Source organism: Mastigoproctus giganteus, chromosome 1 (genome assembly GCF_048544385.1).
Source record: "Mastigoproctus giganteus isolate SK-2022 chromosome 1, ASM4854438v1, whole genome shotgun sequence".
NCBI classification, from domain to species: Eukaryota; Metazoa; Arthropoda; class Arachnida; order Uropygi; family Thelyphonidae; genus Mastigoproctus; species Mastigoproctus giganteus.
The window spans coordinates 274,082,155-274,106,225 of NC_143575.1; the positions used below are offsets into that span (position 1 = coordinate 274,082,155).

At 41.1% G+C, this 24,071-nt stretch overlaps 1 protein-coding gene across 2 annotated transcripts in view; it reads right to left on the reverse strand.

The window, feature by feature from the left end:
- Positions 1-22,273, reverse strand: part of Cad96Cb (protocadherin Fat 4-like Cad96Ca) — a 49,019-nt gene extending 26,746 nt beyond the window's left edge. For both annotated transcript variants that reach the window (XM_090386496.1, XM_090386506.1), the window contains exon 1: positions 22,193-22,273. The gene's annotated coding sequence lies outside the window, so the exon portion shown is untranslated. The remainder of the gene's footprint in view (positions 1-22,192) is intronic.
- Between the last annotated feature and the right edge of the window lie 1,798 nt (positions 22,274-24,071).

Sequence of the window (24,071 nt, forward strand, 5' to 3'; positions counted from 1 at the left end):
AAGTTTAACATTGACAAATGTAAAGTACTACTTACGAGAAACAGCAACCCCAGAGCAACGTATTAACTCTGTGGTACTACGCTGACAGTGGTAGAGAACAAAAAGGACCTGGGGGTAATTGTGCAGGCAGATATGAAGTTCTCTAAGCTGTGCAGACGGGCTGCAAGAGTAGCTCATGGTGTGTTTTCAATGATATACAGGAATGTTTCTAGCAGGGATAAGGAGGTGATCATTCCCTTGTATAAGGCAATGGTCAGGCCACACCTTGAGTACTGTATACAGGTCTGGAAGCCTCATTTCAAGAAGGATGTAGAGCTGCTGGAACGAGTACAGAGAAGGGCAACAAAGTTAGTGAATGGAACAAAGGGTTTCTCTTACGAAGAAAGGTTAAGTTTTGCAAATTATAGTGTCTGGAGACTAGGCACCAGAGAGGTGATCTGATAGAGGTGTATAAAGCCTTGAATGGTTTGAGCATGCTCAATGCTGATGGGATTCTTCCTCTAGCTCAGAAAAATCACCTGAGAGGGCATAAATTCAAATCGAGGAAAGACAGATGTAGGATAGACGTGCGGAAATTTGCCTTTAGCCAGCGGGTGGTTGGTAGGTGGAACAGACTTCCATCCCTTGTCGTGGAAGTTGACAGCCTAAATAAATTTAAGGCCTAGCTGGACAGGTATTTCGAACGAACGGAGGGGTGAAATGGGAGTGGTTTTTTTTTTTTTTTTTTGGCTGATGCTGCATAAGCTTGCTTTCTTGCATCATATGCCTCTACTAATGCTAATGCTAATTTGTAGAGTTCTGACATTTTGCAAATTTATATGAATCATAATTCGATCGATGTTTCGATTAGAAGAGAAGATCTAAGCTTTAAATTCATGTGGCCAATTACAGTGTCTGGTGGTAACAACACGCCAAACAAGTGACCTTAAGACAGGCGTAGACGACCGTAGTTGATGGAGGCATTCCATATTATGGAGACATTACACCCTTGAAGACGGGGAAATTCTATTAAGTAAGCAGACATGGTTGGCGACTCTTTTGATGAGTGAATTCACTGGAGTGGAACTTTAAAAGACAGAGAAAGGAGGATCGATGTTATTAACAAAACCAGTGGCCCGTAATTGGAGTGAAGAAGAAGAAATTGTAGATGTCTTTAGATAGAGCAAACGCAGATCGCAAAATGGATGGAACAACAGTCGGAAAGGGAGTTGCCTATGTAGGGTCCCATCTTCGAACATACTGAGATTGCTGAAACAAAACTATCGACTGTAGCAGGAACCAGGAATTTCCGGATATTTTAGTAAACGGATGGGCGCTTAAACTACATAAAAAATACGAAAATTCCAATTAAATCAGCGAACTTCTAATTGAGCTACTCGCATTATACAGTAAGCCATGTATATCCATCAACAAGTAAAAAATAAGATTCAAAACACACTGGAGATCACAAAAAATTCCGTTTATCTTTCCACTTAATTTCGCTCGGATAAGTTGAATTGAGTTGTTACATCAGCGTGTGGTACGTTTTCTGTTTTTTAAACTTTACCAGACACGTAATCCTCCTTTACCAACATAAAGTAGAATTACGTGACAAAAATGTAAGAACAATCCAACCTCTGAAATCATTAGCGTTTAATTGCAAGACCTCCCAACAAGATGCAATAGACCATCCTATCATTTAAAGCTGGCAAATGAGGCAAACAAGAAAACTCGCCACGGAGTCAGTGACAAGGTAATGTCCTGGCAAATTCAAAAAAGGAAAAACACCTGGAGATCAAAAGGGCGTGAAGTTTACGGATGGATGGTAGCCGAATAAATCCATTCTATTTTACAAGAGGGAAAGAACAGATGGAAACAAAAAAGGATGAGTAATGTTTATAATCATAAAATATCGTCTATGGAGTTCAATATTCACTCTTCGTCAGGGAAATCTTTGTGATCGTGTGGTCATCCTGGAATATAAACCGAAATTTTATTTAGTTTTATTTACATAACTTAAAAGTCAGTATTAAGAAGTTCTTTTCTCAGGAGGAATCAGTAGGGTTTCCCTGTAAGATATTTCGCGTTTTTTTAGCTCACACCTACATGCAAATCAGCCGTGAACACACCAATACGCCGATGAACGTAACCCACGTGTGGGTTACGTTTACCCAGTGTGGTAAAACAAGCTTGTATTTTAGGGTGATCATGCTAGATGAACCTCGTTCTCGCGCTTTGTTTATCTAGCATGACCACGCGGTGCCATTTTTGATTTCCATATATATTCGTAGCTAAGGAAGAGACACACACAGTGTCGAAAGCTTGTGTAAGTATTTTATTTTATTTTATCAAAAGAAGCGAGAGCAGCGAGCAGGGACGAATACCCCTAGTTATCATTATAATGACTTTTTCTCCTTATAGGACCTTTTTCTACCCTCGCAAGGAGTACTGGTACCAAGTGCATGAGATAGTTGGCTGTGTCCAGTTACTGTTGATCGAGGAACTCTCTGAGTGTCCTACAGTGTTCAGAATCGCGGCTTTCTGGAGTTCCATTTAAGTGTTCTATACGAGACATTGATGTTAGGTTCTTATGGGGGTTTTTTGGCACCATGCCTGTGGTTGATACAGTGATTGGGATGGTCGTGCTTGTTCCATACACCACATTTCTTTAACCTCCTGTCTTAGATCTGTGTACTTCCAGATCTTTTTCCTCGTAAGTTTTCTGGAGGTTGTCAGTGTTGGGTACCGCTGTCGATCAGGAAGGTAGCCATTTCCTTCTCGTCGATGAGTATTATGTCTTGCCTGTTGTGCCAAACTTCTTGTGCGTTATTACGGCTCAGTTCCAGTACAGTTTGTGAGTCGAGGTCTCTGGTACGGTCTAAGGTTCGTACTTGCAATACGTCACACTTTCTTTGATCAATTGATATTGTTTCGCTGGTTTCTGTGGTATTAACCTGGCGGCCTGGTCTCGTCTGCGAATGTATTCTATCTGTGTGATCACGCTGCACGCCACTGTGATGTATTGGATTGTTTCAGGTCCAGATGGCATCGTCGGCATGTGTTATTCTATCATCCGGGGTTTTTAGTAATATATTTCCTCATGTTGATTAACTGTTCTTGGTTGGCGAGCATGCATCATTCGATCTCGGAGAAGAGCCTCCTGCACGTTAGCTGCGCGTTGAAAGCCATCTTAACTATATAGTCTTGATGGAAGTCATTGTAGTGTTTGCCATGGAGTGTTTTCTTTGCCCATTGTTCTGTTTTTGTTTCTTCTGTCTGTTTGAGTGGGTCTCCTTGTTAAGGTTTAGCGGTGTGCTGTTTGTTTATTTCCTTATGGCTTGGAGTTGTCTTTTCCAGAAAGTAATCTCGCAGGTTTTTAATTGCCTTCTCCTGTAATGCAATGAAGTCTGTCAAACACCTCATTCTTTCCAGGTTATTATCGGTCTCTCCACTGCCGACTTCAGTGGCATTGGTGGCTCTTGGCCATTACTATGCTGGTCCGTCTCATAATCTCCTCCAGGTCCGAGTTTGTCCAATCTCTGATCCCGAATGAGTGCCTTAGTATAGGGACAGCACAAGTGTTTATGGTTGTAACCATGTTTCCACCATTCAACTTGATTTTAGCAGACTCCTCAGTCATTGATGGTACTTCTGAGTCGGGTAGGCCTTGATCTCCTTGTGTTCTTCCTGTTCAGCCTGCATCATCCCCAGATATTTGTAGGTCTCTCCCTCTGTCATAGCTTCTGTCTCTTACCGATCTTCAGCTGATAGTTTTGAACGATTGGATGTCTCTGATTCAATCCATGGGTCTTGCATTTGTCTTCGACAAATTGCAAGTATATCTAGTTTTGGGGTATATCCATACTTTCTGTTAATGAGCATGGCGGACAGTGTATTGACTGCTAGAGAGAGGGTATCTCTCTCTCTCTGAAAGATTTCTCTTCTGATGGGGACCAGTCTGGTCGGGATGTTCTCGACCTTGATGGTGGTCCTACATTTCTCTATGGTTGCTTTTAAGAAGTGTTTCGGTGTCAGGTTGACTTTGTAGATTATGAGTGTTTCTGTCAGGGCACGGAGTCGAAGGCCTTTCGGTAGTTGATTTAGGCTGTCTACAGATTGCGGCGCTTCGTGTAGGCCTGCTCCATAACTGCCGCATCAATAGTCCATTGCTCCTTGCGTCCTGTGTTCATCTGTTAATATTCTTCTGCTGCTCGGCCATGTTGAGAGGGCGCTGTATCGTCCAGTGTGGCTCATGTGTTCTGAATGTGCTCCTGCTTTTTGAGATATTTAATGCGTTCATTGACAACACCCTTATGTGTAAATATGTTTTCCTAGAAGTTAAAGTTGTGGTGAGTTCATAGGTGATTTTTTGGTTGTTGGGACCGTGGGGTTGTGGAATTATTTGCATGAGATTATATTACAAACTGAGTAATTGATTTCATAGTCGTACATTGCATTGCATAGTGCTTATACATATATCACTGAAATCTCCCATAGAGATACCATTATCCCATAGACTTTGTATGGATGATAATGGCGACTTGAAATATTCCATTTTTTGAAATTAGTCATGGAGACGGAAAACATTTACTAGCGCCATCGCAGTATTTTGACTTAATATCGTTTGTTCATTAGTTTACTTAAGCCTTCTGCTGGATAATATTGTGGGCTTGCTTGGGCTATCATTTCTCAATCTTAAAGTTGATATTTCTCCTCATCTATTGGTCCTTGGGACCCCGTTATTGGTAGGTGAGGATCTTATAAAAATACTTAATTTCAAGAATTTTTCTGGCGCCCTCAGGCTATTAGGGACTGAGATCTAGACACTGCTTTTCGAAGATTTCAGAACTTCCCTTCCACTTTCCATCCAGCTGGATAAGTGAAATACATATTGAACATAGACATATTGATATAACTCTGTCTTTAGGGTACTAATGAGTATCCTATTAGGATTGAGAAGACAAGTTTAGAACAAGAGGATAGACAATAGTCGTGTGGTTTTTTTTTTTTTTTTTTTGTTTTTTGCCTACACTTATCTGACATGGATACTGACTTGGACCATGACCAAGTTAGGATACTGACACAAGATATTGACATTGAGAATTCTTCTGGATCAGAGTCTACCGATTCATCTAAGAAAAAAAAGGGATGCAGGGGGAAGAAAACTCCCAAAACTCCTAGAATTACTCAAGCTCGAGGAGATAAAAACATTGTGGTGGAGAGTCCCTCTGTTTCGTTGGCTTCTGAGCCGCCGATGGTCATTGTCGATAGTAACTCGATTCCAACAGAATCTTCTGAAGATCTTTCTCTAACAGAGGGATTGGACCTGGGTGGGTCTTTGAATGCTTCAATTGTATATGCGACGGTTGCCAAAATCAGGAAAGCTCTGGGAGAGTTTCTATCAAAGGATTCTAGCAAGATAACTAAGTCTGCCTCTAACCGCATTCATAGTCTATGGGCGGATCTAGAGGCAGTTACCACCGCAATCTTAATTGACAATGAACGACTTAAGACCAAAGCATCTGAATTGGAAATCAGAGCAGGTCTTTTGGACAAGATGATACAGATCCAACGTGATCTACATCCTCATAAGACTTTTACGGAAGTTGTTCGTGGTGGGACAAAGCGAAATAGACAGACTCCTGAAATAACAGAGATTCCTCTGCTAACGTCTTCAGTGGAGGTGGCAGCTTCTTCGGGCAGACCAATTGCTGGTGAAGATAGGATGGATTCCGGAAGTGGGATCTCTGATTCCGAAAACATACTAATACTTAGGCCCTCAGCAGAATCTTCCCTGGCGTCTAGCCAGGATATCAGGAAGGCAGTTACTGAAGTGATTAAAAAAGATCACAAGGACATGAAAATCAAGGGTGTACGTCTTTTGAGAAATAAAGGTGTGTTGTTAGAGACAACAAATCCTGATGATGCCAAGAAGATCTCAAGTGCTTCTGCATTAAAAAAAGCAGGATTATCAATAGAAAAACCCGGATTGTCCGATCCTACAATTTTGATCTACGGTGTCCCGAAGGAATATTCTAAGGAGGATATTTTGGAGGATTTAATTAATAAAAATTTAAAAGACTTTGGTTTTAGCCAGGAGGAAGTTAAGAATGAGATTACATTCAGATTTAACTCTGGCACCGGAACCAGAGTGACCAATTGGGTTATTGGTTTCAGCCCACGCCTTATGGGACACGTGATTCAGAGTGACAAAATTTATCTAGGTTTTACGTCACACAGATTTCGTAAGTTTACACTTGTAAGCAAATGCTTCAGATGTCTGGGATATGGTCACAGTGCGCAGTTCTGTTCCCATAAAGCTGTATCTTGTGGCCACTGCGGGGGTGGAGGCCATGTTTTTTCTGACTGTATTCACAAGGAGGAACCACCACAGTGTGTTAATTGTAAACGTAGAGGTAGGGATTGTAATCACTCGGTCAGGGATAATAAATGCCCTGAGTATCTTAAAGCTGTTGAATTGACAGACCGAAGAACCAGACATGAATAATACAACGGTAATTGATTCAACAAGTGTTAACCTGCAATACGGCGAAATAAAAATTCTTCAGATTAATGGGCAAAGATCTCGTGCAGCGGCGGACGAGATTAGGAAAGCTGCTGATGATCTGGGGTTTGATATTGTATGCTTGCAAGAACCGTATTACTCTTCTCAGGTAGGGGGTTCAGCGTATAAAGTTATAGGATATCCAATTTCGGCAAGGATTATTGCCTCAAGTGACGATCGACCCAAGGCCGCCATAATTATCTTTAACAGTGAACTAGTAATAACAACTATCTCAAGTGAATGTTCTGCTACCACAGTTTGTATCCTGGTTTCCTCCAGGGACCAGTCGTTTTATCTGGTTTCCCAGTATTTTCCTCCCTCGGAAGATATTCAGCCAGCCTTACACAGACTTGACAGGGTATGTAGCAGATTTTCAGCTAAAAACTTACTAATTACAGCAGATTTCAACGCTAAGTCTACACTTTGGAACAGCGGCTTTTCTGATGCTCGAGGCGAGCAGTTGGTTGATCTGATCTTGGATCATAATCTCTGTGTAAAGAACTTGCCAAATAAACCATATACATTCTCGACGACAAATGGTGAATCTAATATAGATGCTACTTTAACCTCCATTAATCTGGTGGATAGGGTACAAAATTGGGACGTCAATCCGTATCTAATTAATAGTGACCATCGAGCAATCACCTTCTCGATTTTACCGGAGGATAGGCAAGTGAATATAACAATAAGGGATTTAAGGCGTTTTCGGATGGACAGGGTGAACTGGACCAAGTTTCGTGAATATCTGAATACAATTTTTAATGGAGATAACAAAGTAATCATTAACACCTTAACAGCAAAAGAATATGTTTTTCTGGTTCAATATCATTTATATCAAGCGATGGCCTACTCGACGAAAAGAAAACAGACAGGAAGAACTTCTGTCCCATGGTGGTCTTCGACACTAGCTGAATTGAGACAACAAACTCAACAAGCACGAAAAGCATACCAAAGGAATAGGCATCTATCGGACGCAGACACTCAGGCTTTGAAAAATGATTACAGAGACTTGAGGAAGAGGTACCATAAAGCAATTGCTGATAGCAGGCAAAATTGTTGGCAACGTCTGGTGAAGGAAACAGGAAATGCTGACCCTTGGGGTATAATCTATAAGCTTTCAAGAAATAAACTTTTGTGTGGTGAAATTTACAACACGATAATTAAAGAGAATCAAGAAAGTTCGGACTGGGAATCTACAGTCGAAGGGATAGTGAGTAGCCTATTTCCGGAAGATTTGCCGTTTATGGACAGCCCTGATCAAGCGGAAATTAGACGCATTAATCGTGAATATAAGGGGACAACCGAAACTGCCATTTTTAATATGCTTGAGCTAGGAGCTGCAGTAGCTAAATTGAACCATAAAAAATGTCCTGGCATTGACCTCATTGAGAATCAAGTAATTGGAAAATTTTATGAATTCTTCCCTGAGATTTTATTAAACTTATTTAATAAATGCCTGCTAGAAGGGCTTTTCCCTCTCGAATGGAAGCTTGCGCTCTTAAAAATCTTGCATAAACCGGGAAAGCCAAAAACAAACCCCAGAGCATACAGGCCAATCTCTTTATTGGCAAATCTTGGCAAATTATTTGAAAGGATGATTGCCCCAAGGATTTTTAAATTATTTACAGAACATAATCTCTCCTCTGATTGCCAGTTTGGATTCAAAAAAGGACGTTCCACTGAGGACGCAATCTCAACCCTGCTGACTTACATTCAGGAGGCAAACAGCAAATATGTTCTTGCTGTTTTTATTGACTTTGAGGGCGCTTTCGATTCCCTTTGGTGGGAGAGTGCTCTCAGGTCACTGCAACTGGCAAAGTGTGATGACTACCTGTTCAGAGTCCTCAGATCTTACTTTAAGGATCGACAAATTAGAGTATGTGCAAAGCATTTATCATACACGACAACCGTTTCAAGAGGATGCCCTCAAGGTTCAGTCTTGGGACCTCTCTTTTGGAATGCAGTGCTAGACCAGTGGCTCACGAAGGATAGCGATGAGTTCATCAAAGTTGCATATGCAGATGACTTGGTGGTGGCGGTGCAGGGAGGATCAAGACAAATTCTCGAACAAAAAATTCAGTCAGTTTTGAATAATTTAGTGGCATGGGCGGGTTTGAATAAACTAAAGATTTCTGTCACCAAGACCAATTTCATGGTGTTTAAACACCACTTCGATTATGGAAGGCCGCCAAAGGTAACCCTATATGGTACTCAAATTCCATATGTACAGAACACCAAATATCTGGGTTTAACTTTAGATGATCGTCTCAGGTTTCATGTACATGTCACTAAAATCAATGAAAAAATCAAAAAGTTCGTAGCTGCAGTTGTTAGAATTTCCCGCAAGGAATGGGGTTTATCCAAAAAAACTCTGGTATTGTACTACAAGACGATATTTCTTCCCATTGTAGATTATGGTGCTGGTATTTGGTTTGCGGCTGCTACCAAGGTTACAACTAAAGCCAAGCTTCTGTCCCTGCAACGTACAATGTTGCTTACAGTTATACGCGCTCCAAGGACAGTGTCGACAAATGCCTTACAGGTTATTGCAGGTACCATCCCCTTGGATTTACACATTATTTTCCGAGGTATTGTATATAACTTAAAGAAGGGAAGGGCGTTACAAATATTGAATATCACCTCTAATCCAAATAACAACATAAAGGAGGAAAAACGTAGAATTTGGGGCGAGCTTGTGAATTGCTGGCAGCAACGTTGGGATTTGAGTGAGTATGGAACCATTACAAGAGGCTTCATTCCAGCCGTAAGCTTTGCAATGGACAGGAGGGTGTCGTCTTGGTTTGCTCCCACCATGACAACGAGTTACTTAATCACTGGACATGGCTTAAGGGCCAAACTATTTGAAAGAGGATTAGAACCTGACCCCTACTGTTCGTGCGGTGAGGTGGAATCTTGGAGACATGTCATCCTTGAATGCGGACTGTATACTTCAGACAGGCAGGAATTACTAAATAGGTTGCCAAACCTCACGGAGAATAATTTACCTCTCTTGGTTCAGAGGTGGGACATCTTTGCTTTGCTTCAGGAATTCTCGGCCAAAGTTTTTAAAAGAAGACAGGAGCTAAGAAATCTATTGCAGGATACCAATTAAGGGAAGTGCTGCACATTTGACGACAGAACACTTCGTGTAATGTCATCTTTATAGGATGTTTCTTGTCTACAGCGAGATGATCTTCTGCTCCTGGACACCCAATTCAGGCTTGCATTTGTGGATGGACTCTAAAGTGGAGATAATGTTAATGTTAATGTTTCTAAGTGTTAAGTTAATGTAAGTGTATGTATTTGCTATTTGCATGTAAATAATCGTATAATGTTGCTTTTTTTTTTTCAACAAGTGTACATTGTTCTTAGTTGGAAAATTTTTATTTTTATTTTTTATTTTATTTTTATTTTTATTTTTATTTTTTTTTATTATTTTTTTTTTTTCGCTGGCCTCCAAGTTTGGGCAGCCTTGGGGGCGGGATTGCTGGCACCTACCAGTATAGCACTACTTCCGGTAGGTGCAGGATTTGTGCATTACAGCACACATAGAGAATGGTGGATCCAGGTGTTAGTTAATCCCTGGTGGCGAAATGGCCTGACATAATGCTCTTTTTTTCAGGCCTGTCTTGCAGACGTTCTGAGCTTTCTCAGGAGTAAAAGGTGGAGATGGGCTTGTGTCTAGGAGCCACCCTTCATATCAGGACACACACACAATCAATGTACAGAAAGACTACAGTATATATAAGAGCATGTATATAAATCTGTATATAAATATTGTATATAAATTGATTAATATTGTATGTAAATTGATTAAGATAACTTGAGAATGTATATACAGTTGTGTGTTAATAAATAAAAATAAAATAAAAATGCGCGGCCATGTTGCCCCCAGGGCTCCGTGCTTGGACCATTGCTCTGGTCTATTGTCCTGCCCCCAGGGCTCTGTTCTGGTCTATTGTCCTGGGCTTGGATCTTGGGGGGGGGGGGGAGTTGAGCCGCCCTTGGCCTTCGCGAACGACCTTGTCCTGGTGCATGCGGACACTAGGGCGTCCTTGGAAACTATTGCAAATGGAACGCTTGTGAAGCTCCAGAACTGGGCAGCCTTGCAGAACCTTACCGTCTCTGTCACTTCCTCATAAAGTACCATGGTGCAGATGTGGGAAACCACCGGTGGCGCCTTTCACAAAACGCTATGCCACTATGCTCGGCCATGATGTTCTGGCTCTCCAAGCAGTCTGGTATCTTCTAAGTTATGCAACTGGTCTGGATCTTGTACGTTGTTGAAAGACAGGTGATCGATCTGTAACCGGGTTTCTGGTGTCTTTATCTTTAGCATTCAGATTCACACAAATGATTCCTTGAGTCAGAGACTCTGGAATTGTCAGGGTTCATTATCATCTGGGTGAACTGCTCTGCTATGTGTGTCTGTGCAGCTGAACTTCTTGTACTAGTAGTGGTGAATGTTATATATTCCTGGGGTTTGCCAGTTGTGCGACTTCCTAATGGACTGTTGTATTTCTTTTCCTGAATTTCCCGTTCTGTCATCTCTTGTATATCGTTCGTTTTCTTCCGTTTAGGTCTATCCAGGAGGTACAACCTTATGATTAACTTTGCTGCTACGCAGGTTATCTTAGAATTCCTCCAGTGCCTCCTGGTCTCGGGGAGCCTCTGTACTCCTTTTCCTCTTGTCTGATGCTCCTGTAGAAGGCTCTTTGCTGCTCATAAAAATCCTGTTGCCTGTTTTCCTCTGGCACTCTCCATGTCGGGGAAGTCTCTTGCTGAGAGCAAAGAGGTTCTGTTTGAGGGTGTCCAGCTATTCTGCGATCCTCTGCTTATAGGTGTTGTCTTTGGTGCGGATGTTGTTAGTCTGTGTTGGTAGCACAGTGGTATCGTCACTCTCCTCCCCACACCGGGTGGAAAGGCCTGGTTCGAATCCCGTCGATGACGCGAGGAACTTTAATAGATTTTTTCACTCTGGCTGAGTTAGTCGGTCTCAGGCGTAGACATCAAGGTCCACCCCGCAGAAACTGGGGGCTTTCGTCCTGCAGAACAGACAATTCCACCAGAGAACACACGAAATTTACAGACACAAAACACACGGGTAGATGTAATCAATTAAGGATGACCTAATAAATAATTTATTTTTATTTTTTATTTTTGTGGATGTTGACTTTCTTGAGGATAAGATTCAGTTTTTGATTAGCTTCTTACTTCTGATACCCCATGGTACTGGATCAGTTCTTCACCTTTAGCGCTTCTATTGCTGTAGACTCCTTTCCCCGGCTGGTGTCTCCTTGTCTTTTCAGTTGATTTTGTGTTGTTCTCATCCTGGTAGCTGCTACAGGGCTCAGTAAATGTCTATGTGGATGGTATCTAGCGTTTCTTCGTTGTTTTGGAAGTAGCCCGGTATCATTCGCCGATTGAAGTGGTCTCTGACTTGCCACAGGATTTTGTTGGGTCTCTGTGTGGTATGATGTGGGGTTCATTTGTTCGAATTCTGAGAGCCTTCTTCCACTCTCCTTCTATTCTGCATATCGCGATCTCGTCTATTTCCACTTCGAATCGAAGTTCTTGTACTCCCTGTTTCTTTCTCCGGTTATCAGTCCCATTGTTAAAATATTCATAAAGCAGCAAAAACGTTTTTATTCTTGATGCTCTGTGGTACTAACTTGGATTCACTTTTGGCAGTCTGTTTCTGTATCAATGGACACTGGCAGCCAGATTCATGTTTTTAGGCGCATTAGCAACTTAGACCATATTGCGTGGTATGTATAATTGTTGTATGGCTGTAAATTACTCTTCTGTGAGCGATTATCCAGTTTGCTGGATGAAAAACCAGATCTTCCTGGAGTAAGAGTATATCAACAAAAAGATTGAAATGTAAGGAGTTAAGTCAACAAAAAAGGTTGAATACCATTCATCTATAAGAGGTTTCTTTATATGGGTATTTCAAAATATTTCAGGATCGAATATCAAATTTTGTTTAAAACTGGGAATATCTTCAAACGTATGGAGTGTTAAAACTGTTTATGGTGTTAAATCCTTCAAGTCGTAACACTGTGTTTGAATGGCATAAGCGGTTCAAAGATGGGCGTGAGGCGTTCGCAATGACCCAAGAACTGCTCGTCCATTACCTCCAAAAATGGTGTCAGAGTGGAAAGAGATCGTCGCTTTATCCTCAGAACGATGGCTGATGTGTTGGATATGGACAAGAGACGATTCATAAAATTCTGCATGAGAAAAGGAAGGTCTGTGCAAAGTTTGTGCCACACAGCCTCACGGATGAGCAGAAGCAAAGAAGGGTGTCATCGTGTGAAGACTTCATTCAATTCCAAACAAGGCAATTCCAATTTCCTCGACTGTATCGTCAGTGCAGATAAGTGTTGGAGCATGCAGTGGACTTCAAAATCATCACCAAAGCCTAAATGGTTTACAGAAGTCCAGGATCAAGATAATGTTGATTGTGTTTTTCGACAACAGAGTCAAATTCAGAAGGAATTTTTGCCTGGAGGGAAGAGAGCGAATGCTGTATTCTATGTATTTGTGCTTCAAATTCTATTAAAGCGCATTTCCCAGGTGAGGTCGCAATTTCGAGAGAAAGGCGCTGGTTCTTGTTGTACGACAGTACCTGTCCACTCCGCACCTGTTGTGAAGACATTTCTGAAGAAACAGGCATTTAACAGATCAACCATCAACAGACTTCTTCCTCTTTCCAAAGGTAAAGAAGTGCGCTCAAAGGAAAGAGATTTCAGGATGTTGGACAAAAATAAAAACGTAGCCACTGCATCGTCTCTTTGGACGCCTTCGCTGACCATTTTCAGAAACTTTCAGAACGATTCAATAAGTGCATTCAGTCAGGTTGTGATAAAACCATTTGTGTTCCTTCAACTTTCTGTTCTTTTTATTGCACCAGTCCGGGAACTTTATTACCACACGTCTTATATCACATTATCGACGGTAAAATTATCCATTTCTTTCTTGAAGTCCCCGCGATGTACTTTTATATAATAATAAATAGAATAAACGTACAGACGCTGAAGACTGGCCCCCCGTTCCAACCCCTTTCCATTCTAAATCAATAAAAACATTCCAGAGGTCGGTCACGAACTTCAAAAATCATTTTTATGGAGTTGTCTGTTGGCATATCTTATCTGGGAACCAGTTTCGAAAACCAATTTTTAAAGCTTTTGGCCGCAAATCGTTTTCATAATCGCAGAAGGGGTTGAAAACCCCTTTCCTTTTTTTTTTTGTCTTTCACATTCAAGGTCACTGATGACAAATTAAACATAGAGTAGTCATCGAAAAGATATTCAAAGGTGATGTTAGCAGCTTGTTTTCGTCTTTAACTGCATGAGGTCACTCGGCTAAATATGGACTCCGGTTAGCCAATCTTCGGAGCCGGATCTACATCCCATAAACAAACCTTCGCAATGTTCACGGCCCAATAAAACGGTTTTGTGTAGCGTACGTACCAGGTTACGGATAGGTGCGAAGAATACAGTACCGGGACCAGTTAAGCGGCCTTCCAGACGCGCATTCCTCTCGCTCGTGCAGGTCACTTTTAGGATAACTTGACTACTGCATTGGCTAAGTAAGGTGGTTACAGCTGCTCCCGTATCCACCTCACCAGTGCCTGTGCCTCGGGGGAAGTGGCCGAAGCACGTAGATCCTTCACACTTCCGCAATGGGGAGACGCTCTGAAAGTGAGCAAACCTGTGAGGTAACCCTCGCAATGGGCCATTTCGACCTCTTCCTGGGCTAATGGGGCAGGATTAGTTTGCTCAAGGAAACAAGTTTAATAACATGACGATCGCACCGATTACTCATTTTTTAATAATACAGTACACACACTGGCCAAAAAAATAAGAACCTTTATTCAGTATCGAATCGAGACGCCTTTTTTCGAATAACAGCAACTGTGCTGCAAGGCATGGATTCTATAAGGTGTTTTTAGTGCGTTTTGGTCTATTTGTCGCGTATTTGCCATAAAGTTGAAGGAAGAGGACTTTGTTGCCGAACAGCTCTCTCTACATCCTATCCAACACATTCCTAATAGGATTAAGATCAAGTGAATGTGGGGGTCAGGAAAGATGGTTAAAATGGGTGTGATATTCTTTGAACCATTCATGCACGATGCGCTGTTGCATTGTCATCCTTAAAGTGGCCATCACCTTCGGGATATAAGTGTAACATTGCAGAGTGCAATGGGTCTGATACGAAATTTAGGTACTTTTTAGATGAGATTCCACCTTCCACTTGTATCAACAGACCGAATTCGTGTCAACTAAACATTCCTCATACCATGATACCACCTCCAAATGCTTGGGTTGCCATAACAAGGCAAGCGGGGTCCATCGCTTCGTCAGGTTCTCGCCATACTCTCTGCCTACCATCAGTTCAAAACTAAGTGTATCTTGATTCGTTTGACCATATGACTTTCTCCCATTGTTCCACTGTCCAATCACGACGTACTCGGATCCACTGCAAGAGGATTTTTCTGTTTTTCTCCGAAAGAAGTGGCTGCCGAATAGGCAGACGAGTGCCAATACTCAATTTCTTCAATTCCCTGCTCATGGTACTGGTTGAAATAGAGTAGCTCTGGGCTTTGTTGAATTCAGATGGTATTTGCTGCACATGGGATATCCGGTTTTTCTGTAAAGTCCTCCTTAGATGGCGTGGCTCTTGAGGTATTGTTTTTTTGCCACATTTACGCCTTTGAGAAATGGAAGAAACGCTTGCTTTGTGGTCATTAAAAATCTTTGAGGCGGATTCTTTTGAGAAACCAATTATGTCTTTCGTTTCTTGAATCGTGGCTCCTTCTAAACACACTTAGCCAGTGTGCGTAGATTCTTAATGTAGATGACCGTTAATTCTAAATAAAAGATACAACTTAGGATGTACAATTTGAGAACCCGTGTAACATGACAAATAAAAAACCTTTCTTGTCTGATCGGCACTAAGGAATCTTCAAGACATGGGCTAATATGCTAGAAACATTCTTCAACAAGATGGATCAAGATTAAATACAGCAAATACACTTCTTAATTTCCTTAACCAACATATCCATCAGTCATCTGGAATTGCCATCCTGAATGCTTTTAGATGTATGGTCCTAGCCAATGTACTCACCAGATTTGAATCCACGTAATTATTTATCGTTGGCTTTTAAGCTTACCTTAGAGCAGCGGTTCTCAAACTGTTTGGTCTCAGGACACCTTTACACTCCTAAAAATTATTGAGGAACCCTCAATATACTAAGATACTTAGTATAACGTCTTAGAATTATTGTGAAAATAGTTTTGACCTCGCGGACCCCTGAAATGGTCTTGAGAACCTACAGGGTCTTTGTCTAGTCTTTGGACATGATCACGGACCACACTTTGAGAACCGCTACGTTAGAGCAATCGGTACTCAGCAATGCCTCCTGGTGGATAAAATATTTGGTTTTTATTGCTTATTGTTGTCGAATTTTCTTTCTTTTCCCCTCACTAGCTCCCAAAGGGAAATTAACGCAAAGGTCTTCTGTAGTCCAACCAATTTTAAGAGAAGACCCTATTTCCGGGATTCTGTGATAAGACGCTATCGGCAGATCAGTAATCTCTTTGAAACATGCGTTGAAATTGGTTCAATCAGCCGTAATAACAGCAGGCGTACGACATTTAACGTCTTCCGGTTTGTCGCTGAGAATGACAAATACGGGGAGGGTAGATAGGAAACGCACGGTTTTATAGGTCAATAAAGAAACTTATAGAGGCACCTATTTGTCCCTCTGGCAGCCCATTTACGAGGTTATTAACGTACTTATGTTATTAAAAGTAATCTTGTCATCGAGGGCATTCGTTTAACTTCCCAGACGGATTCCTAGATGTGTCCCAAACAAGCTTTGGGACACACCTATTAAATTTTAACCAGTTAGAGCTTGAATTTTTGCATATTTTCAACATTATCAAGTGATTGATAACTACATCAACCATAGATCATTCTCCAATGTTCTCTCATTTCTTTTCGCAGTTTTCCCTCCCGAGTTCTCATTCACGTTAAACAATAGTATTTTTATGGCTCAAAATAGTCTTTGGTCACGATCGAAATTGTGCCCACCAGCGACCTCTGTCTGAGGAGCACGTCCCATTACGCCACAACCACAAAAAACAAAGCGCGTTATTGGTACAAATTTCCGCATTCGACTGCAGATAATCCCATCAGAACGCCATCGTTGGTTACATAACAAAATGGACTTCCGTATTCTGTATTTCCCGTTTATTGTTAGTGAATGTCACCCTGAGACACGTACATCAAAACGACATCGTAAAAAAATCTCTTTATTCTATTTTCTTCTCTCTTTCTATTTTCGTTTTAATTTAATTCCCTTAGAAATTGTACCGGGATGCGTGGAACTGGATTCTTAATAAAAATCACAGCTCCTCGTGAAGACCCGTGATTTTTAATTGTTAGGAAAATGGTTACAACTTTCATCTGGCAACTTGGTTTCTTTTTCAGGATCATTCTCCATTAGCGTGCAATGCATGTATGGAGTGGGGTCTTTGGAAACCTGGTCACGCGCTGCGCAACGCTAGGTGGGGAGAATATTCGGCGAGTGTGGGATACAAACTTCGATGACTTTCTAATGATGGTTGGGAATTTTACGTTGGCGACAAGCAAAGGGTGAACGAACTAATTAGGCCATCGAAGAAAAGTAAGAAGGAAGAAAAGGAATGGACTGAAAGTCTCTGTTGACGCCGAGTCAGAAATAATACACTCTCTGTAAAATGGCACCAGCATGGCGTTTTTTCGTCGAACGAGAATTGTAGAGTGCGAGCCAATAACGATCCCGGTGGCTCATTATAGCAGCTGTCCTGAGAAGTAGGGGGAGGGGAGGAAGGCCCTTACAAGTTTCTTTGTTGGCTTAGCCTTCCCCTTTGCCTGTAGATAAGATAGAATCTCCAGAAATAACATGGTGTCTGGTGACTGATAAAGATAATTGGTGTTTATCCTTAACATATCGTGGAGTTGCCAAACATAAATCTGTGTTCGGTGTTGACCACAATCTCGCGGTGCTCATTACTTGATAAATCAGACATTGAAGGTTGTTGTTATTGGTTTTTTAGGAGCATTAGAGACTAAAGCCATATGCGCGTGTTCTGTGGTAGATTTGCTGTTTGTTGGATGAAAACCCCGAACTTCCGAGAGAAAAAAAACTATGCTATTGTCGCCTGAGACTGATTAACTCAGCCATGTTATGAAAATGGTAATAAAAATTCCTCTCGTCATCGACGGGACTCGACCCCAGGGCTTTTCCACCCGGTGTGGGTCAAGCAATTGTGCAACCCACAAGAGCACATTGAAAGTCGTTTAAAATTTCCAGATGTCTAACTGCAATGCTTTATAAATTTTCGGTCCAAAGTTTTTACCAATAAGAATGGTAGATAACTCATTCATAATGACAACTGACGTATTTTTCTTTCTGGGATGGCAGGATTGGGATGTGGTGAGCCCCTAGTAAAGGTCTCACCACATACTTTGTGATTTGGTATGATTCGTTAACTCTCGTCGGATATCTATGTACTACTTGAATAACTATTGTACGAAGAATGATGGGCAATCTTCCAGTCTAATCTTTAACATGAGTATGCCATAGCAGACGGAGCAAGTTGATAGACGCAACTTCTCAAGTTTTAATGAAACCCAATGTCTGATGGACTTTTTTTGCTATAAAGGGTAAGATCTGATATCTTTCCTCGTTTGTTCCTGGTTCCAATTCATTTTCTACCTTGATTTGTGGGTTCAATGCGGAGGTGTGGGCTTTAGTCTGTAGACATCCATGAACTCAACATTCTTCTATCGGCGTTGGCGTCAAAAACTCCCACGTGGAGTCACCCCTACTTGTCAACTTACAAGAAACCAGACAAGCCATGTAAGGGGTGAGGCAAACAACCTCGAATAACATGAAACCAGTAATTAAAGCAAACAGAAGGTGCTCAAATACTTCCTCCATCGCAGGTAGTATTGACCTTCTTAAACACCTCCTATTTACTGTGGCGCTCCACAAGGAGATTTGATTACTATCGAAACCCTCTAATAAGAGGGCGCTGACAGTAAACTATGGATCCCAATTAAATGGGTGGCCTAGTGAAGTGACAATGGGTAATTTATCTAACTCGGCCTGAGGAGAACAGGTCATTTGAGAAGAAACGGATTTTAACCAAATAGTAGAGAGCCGTTTGGGTTTGCAGAGTGGAGCTCTCTGGAGATAGGAGTTCCTCAATGCGAACCAGTGGAAGTTGATTTAACTGTAATCACAAGAATATGAATATCGCTGCATGTGCCATCCAGCACGTTATAATAAACGACTCTCTGTGGTACTTTCACTTGACCCTCGATCAAGCCCACCGGATGTCCCTCCCCTCCCCTTCCCCCTATCCTTTTACATGGCTGCTCATTGTTATCATGTTTTACAGAAGAGATAAGCTTCCGGTAACAATTGGTTGCCTGGAGCTATTCCCCACGTCACAGCTGCACACACTCTGTATGTCTCAAGACGTAAGTGAAAAGCAAACCCTTAGAGGTAGTGGCCCTTCCAGTTTATCCACACCGATCATTTCATTACATTAATATATTCGTACAATGAACCTCCAACCCGGGCGAATGTACACCTTTTAACAACGAAACTCGACTCGCAAGAGTCGAGTTTCAAATCATAAATACAAACTCGAGTTCAGGGTTTTGTAACTTTTGCATTTTATCAGTCAGCCATATTGAAAAACCTTGTCGCTTGCACATGATGGACTTTCTTAGCATCAATTGACACTTGACTCGAGGATATTGATTAATGCTCATGCGCATATCTCAATTTTTAGCGTTTGGCCATAAAATATACAATCGTTCGCACCTGGAGATTATAATCCACGCTTTAATTGGTTTTGTGATTTGAAAAGTTCGAGCAAATTGAGTTTATTTTTTTTTTTTCCAACCATCATATAAAAAAATCGTTGATGGATAGAAGGCCTCGGTACATGCACTGGACCAAATGAGATTTTCCTGGAAGACAGAAGGAGAAAATGTTTAAGAAATGTATGTGTTCCATTATTACCACTATAAATACCGTTATTTGTCGCTCCACTTAATTTGGATGGCCTACTTCGGCCACTTTTCCTCCAGTTGCCAACAGGAAGATTGTCTTGAAAATGAGATTGTTGACAGGTTTATTCGATCACAGCAGAGAAGATTAATGTGGAGTTGACGCATGCGCAGTTAGTCACGATCCTTGCCTTCAGTTTTCCTGAACTTGGGAAATCGCAAATAAATTAGATTATATTTCAAATTAAGTTATTAGAGATGCAATTAACATTTGGAATTATCTGTTTTGGCTTTCAAAATTTGAGTTGATCTTATAGTCGAAAAAATACGGTATCATAAAGCCGTTATAAAATGATAAACTTTATTATGGACGCAATAATATTTGTCTGTAATAATATTATATTATTTGGAGTTTAAAATAATTATTTGGTTTTTTTCTATTCAAAATTATTAATACAATAAATCTTTTAATATTTATTTAATAAATTATTATTATTTAAAGTTTATACGCTTATTAAATGTGATAATTATAATGTTATTAATAAATTTAATATTAATTTATTTAATAAACATTTATTTTAATAATTATTTAATACCACAAATGGGATTTTGTTTGAAGTCAGCACAGAGTGGTAACTGAGGTCGTGAGGTGTTCTAGAATGATTTGGATGTACATAAGGAAAAAAAAAAACAAAGGTGTCTAAAAGGTCATTTTTTTTTGATAAATGAAAGATCTAAGGATCAGATTAGGTTCTAATTTGGAAAAGGATACGAACATGGCTGACTGGTGTTCACCGACCCTCAACGCTACCATAATTACCAATAAACAGGATACTAATAAGATCAACGCTTTCATTTCCTCGTATCTCAACTGTATTTTTAGAATGGTAGAATGGTGGCTTGTTGGCCTATTGCTGAAATAACCGAGGGTTGGATATAATCGAAATTAATAAGGAAAAAACCAAACATAAACATTCTTCACTTGACTACGCAAGAGGGCCATTGTCAATTCTTGACTTCTGTTAGTTTTTGGAATTATTTTCATTAGTAACTTTTGACCACTCCGAAAACCATTGGTTGCACCGCGCATCTCATTAGCGATTCTGCTTGAGTGGAGGTAGGCTTGGTGGAGGACGAGGGAGGGGACTGTGTGAAAAAACAGAAGCACCGGTTGTTCCCCTTGACTACAGCAATCAACAAACAGAAATAACCCAAAAAGACCACTAAGCGAGCAATACGGAACTGTCCAACTGGAGTGACTAACAAGGCCATCCACCCCTCCGTCAATAGGCCAATAAAGATTTAATAACCGCTGGGAATTATGGGAGGAAACATGATTACCTGTAAGAGTGGGCAAAGTAGGCCAGCAAAAATGAAAGGCAAAAGGTAAACGAAGGAGTGGAAGAATGAGTTCGAGAGAAACCAGTGCATTCGTCTTAGCTGGGGGCCCACATTACAAACGTACGTGCAAAAGCCTTCTTTAGTGAACGAGTAATTATTATTCGAAGTACGCACAATCGAGCATATATGAAGGACAGACAAGTCGAGCAGCGTTTAAACAATGGAACAGCGCTCTCTGGTGATATGCATTGTAAGAAAGCTCCCAAATCTCTCTGACTAACACCCCACAACATACGGGCAGAAACCCCGACATGCAGGAGGAACTCCTCCCGAGGGTGTAGCCATAAATCTGCTCTAATCAGAAAGACATCTGCATCCCAAAAGGCAGGTGTCTTTATGAGCATCTGATTTGTGAAAATCTTCCATTTTCACAACTCGGCCTAACATTTTCATCCTAGAATAAAATCTTCCATTTTCACAATTCAGCTACCTCCTTCCATTTTCATGGCCCAAAATGGAAGCAGGTAGCTGGATGCGACTCACGCGGGCCTCAATACAGAAGACCCCACAAAGTTTCATAAATGGTTATAATATAACTATAACAAAAGAAAGGGGTCCCCAAAATGGAGTCTAAGGATCCCCCGACATCATTGTACGATCTTGATTGTGTCTGATAATAATTTCATGAATTTGCATAAATACCAAAACAAAAGAATCGACGAAAACCTAATAATTCTTTTGATCAAACAGTGACCAGGACTAACAATATGTGTTTTGATCAAATAGTGTCCTCTTTTATCCACAGGAGAGGTGTATATTTGGGTTCAAAATTTCGGTACCCCAGGATGCTTTTATCTTCAAGGGATACTACAGTGAGAGGTAGTGATCAATCTATCAAGAAGTTTTTGAATTTTGAAGTAATTTAGAAATTTTATTCAACGTATTCGTGTAGCACCCCTTGGTTCAAAGCCCCCACATATATCACCTGCACATGACTTAATATTTGAAAATTTCCACTTAATTAAAAGGCTAAATTTATCTGGGGGGGAAAGACAACGCGATCGAGAGAAAGGGTGGGCAAGGTATAATTTAAAGCACATCTACTTAAGTTTGCAGGACAATGCTGAAGAAACCCAATCTGAAACAACATCTAGATTTCGTGACTGAAGGGTGGGGGAGGTCGACGAGATAGTTCCCTGAACAAGACACGAACAGCAAAAGGGTACTCACCATGATTTGCCTTGGTCACCAGACGGAGCTGCCATAATCCATAGCACACACGCACTGTTCTATGTTGCACACTCTTTCACGTGAATGTTTCAGAAGCTGAGCGTCGTATGACAAGGCTTCCTTGGGAACAAGCCATGCGAAACCAGAGCTCGTCTGACGAGACTAGTTTTACTTCTTTACCATCTGTGGGGACGAGGCTACTTCCTGGCGTTGGATGATCCAAAGTCTCGATTGTTAACCTCCCTCCTTTCTACCCTCCCCCTTCTTCGTATAAAGAAGTCTTATGACCTCGGTGGTGTTACACAGGTAGCGTTCTGGATGGAGGAAGTGGGGAGGGGAGGAATCAGCTTCCCGAGGGATTTGGAAGCGACCTCCTCTTGCAGCAAGTGTGCTCTGAAAGACGTTAATAACAGTCTTTGGTGTGGCAATTCGCTCGCGTAAAAAAAATGTTCTTATTCAGTGTTGGATGGCTTTTGTATTGGGTACCATCGTTATCCGACGGGTGTGGTGTCATAAATAGTCCTGCCGTAAGGTCATCCTAGCCGTTCCTGAAACACACCTCGTGACATACTGAAATGAAAGACTACACCGCACTATTTGTAATACCGGAAATGCCAATAAGGGCCACTTCCGGTCCAAATTATGTAAAAAGAATCAATACTCTTTGGATAAGAGACCACAAGGACAGATGTTCAAAACTATGTTGGAACTGTTTTCTCTAGAATAACGATAAGCTTAGGACAACGTCTTCAAGGACTACAATGAAAAAGATGTGGTTCTAAACTTATCCACTAGGACCACATCTTTTTATTCTCGACAGTCCTTGATCTTTTAACCACTCAGTTTGACTCACTAAACTGTCTCTGTCCATGGGCGTTTCCCCTCTCTGAAGAGTGCAAATTAGTCTGAACTTCGTTAACACCCTTTGTGGTCTTTCTTCCCGTTAATCCTCTGCTGTTCCAGGTTAATGATGCCATTGCCAATAAGAGATATCTACTAATTAAAGAGAGCCGAACGTAAGCCCCAAACCGCAACTTTCAGATCAGCAGCACGTTGAGAAAGAGGGTTGTGCGTGATACGATTTCATCTACAAGAAACGAGACCCGTGGAATAAAAAAAGAAAAGAGTTTAACAAGCAGCGTCCCACTTTCGGAACTAAGCGTCTGTCACGTACCGTGCATGGAGGTTCGCTCGAGATTTTTGTTACGATTTAGTCGCGATGATTTCCTGATAAACGCATTGGATGCTAATAATTGCTAATCTCCCTTGGAATACCTATCCTGGTGATTAACCCTCATTTTCCATTCTTCAATCTACAGCAAAAGACTTCTTTGTACGGTTAATTGGGGACTTTCATTAAAAAAATGTCCAAGCGGCGTGCAATGCGCCAAAAACCCAGTTTGGGGTCGACTTTGTCATAACTAGAAATGAAAAATAAAAATGAAAATAAATATGGGAAATCATGCTTCAATTAATATTTCCAAGTTCACTTTATCGTGACCACCTGTCAACGATGAAGTGAACTGCTTTTTGTTCTTCTCAAAGGTTCTTATCCTCTTTGTCAGTTCTTTGAATTTGTGGAGTGCAACACCCTGTCCCCACTATCGCAACCGCTGCAATCATAACTCCCAAATATCCACAAGGTTTAACCTCTGTTGACTAGTTGTGGCACGTGTTCGGATTGCTTTGGAAGAGAGTTGGAGAATTACAGATACTAAATCAGAAGAACAGTGGCCAAGGCGGAAACTGAATATCTGTTCGACAGAGATTGGAGAGACTTTTGCAAGAGATGGGTTATGGATTAACTTGATCTATCTTTTGGATAGAGATATCACTTTGCTAGCACTATTCATGTTCGCTTGCCCTTGCAGATGGCACA